A 1,496-nucleotide genomic window follows, 5' to 3' on the forward strand; every position below is an offset into this window, starting at 1 on the left:
GAACCGCTCGTGTTTGGCTTTTTAAGTAACTCGTGTTCGATTCGTTTGTTAAGAAAACCAGCAGAAAACTAATAATTTTTTTGTGCAAAATATATAAATGAGTCGAACATGAATAAAATTTTGTTTGTTTGTATTTGGCTCCTTTTAGGTCGAAATAATTAAATTATATATGTAATATTAATGAGTATTATTTTTAAATAATTTATTTGACTATAAAGCTACATAGATTTATAATCAATTAAAATTACTAATTGAAAATAGAATAAAAATAAATTAAATTCTATTTAATTGAATATTTCAATATAACTAATAAGATTTAAATCTCGCCCTGCTCTTAACATTCTACGACTGTGTGACTAGAGTTGTCAAAATGACTCATTATTCGTGAAGAGTTAGTGTTTGACTCGATAAACAAATAAGACAAACACAAATAAATTTTTTGAGCTCGATATATAAATGAGTCGAACACGAAGAATGATATTTTTTAACAAGTTGAGTCTGGGCTCACTCTAGCTCGGCTCGTTTGCACCCTTAATAGTTGCATGCGTGACTAAGGTTGCCAAAACGGTTCTTTGTTCGCGAACTGCTCGTGTTCGGCTCGCTAAGCAAACAAGTCAAACACAAATAAATTTTTAATGTTTGGAATATAAACGAGTTGAATATGAACAGTGATATTTCTTAATGAGCCGAACACAAGTTGAGCTCAGGCTCGCTCGTGTTTGGCTCATTTACACCCTTACTTGTCTTGCTTCTCTTATTTCCTCCTCTACCTCCCGCCCTTTTTTTTTTGCTGAAACTGAAAGAGGAAAGCTATAATAAATTAAAAATGAAAAAGTAATGGCATGCTTGAGGCCGTTGCCCCCAGCCATGTTAGGTGATATTTTTTCTCTTATTAACTCAAATCCCTATAGAATAAGGATTGTTTTAGAGGCGCTTAAAAGAACCCAAATCCATTGCTTTAGGCCGTTCTTTAGCCTAGCAAACCTCCTCTCATCCATAAATCTTGAACTTCAAGTTTTATTGAAAAAAAATTGGCTTTTTCATACACAAGAAACAATTTTTATGTATTTACATACTCACACCTAATTGTTCATATTTAGACACAGAGCACCAACTTTTAATATCACATAAAAAATAATAATATTACCATTTTATAAAAGTAAAATATTTGTTTTCATGCATAAGTTTAAAGCACCAAAGTGTAATGCATATAAATATCAAAGTTTAGTTGTGAGATATGTAAATACATTAAAATTGTGTTGTGTAAATTTCAAAAAATAATTATAATTTTTGCTCTTAGCCATTACTATGAGGTGTCGACGAGCCTCTTTGATGTTGCTCAAGCACCCTTCACTACTAAAAAAATAAGTTTTCGCAACACTTTATACAGACCATTGCAGCAGTTCACAAAGCTCAGTAAAAAAAAAAAAATTCATCTCATTTTGTAACTTCCTGTTAGGACTTCTGATAATTTAAATTGCATTTCATGAATTTTT

Source organism: Phalaenopsis equestris, unplaced genomic scaffold (assembly GCF_001263595.1).
Source record: "Phalaenopsis equestris unplaced genomic scaffold, ASM126359v1 Scaffold000445, whole genome shotgun sequence".
In the NCBI taxonomy this organism is placed as follows: domain Eukaryota; kingdom Viridiplantae; phylum Streptophyta; class Magnoliopsida; order Asparagales; family Orchidaceae; genus Phalaenopsis; species Phalaenopsis equestris.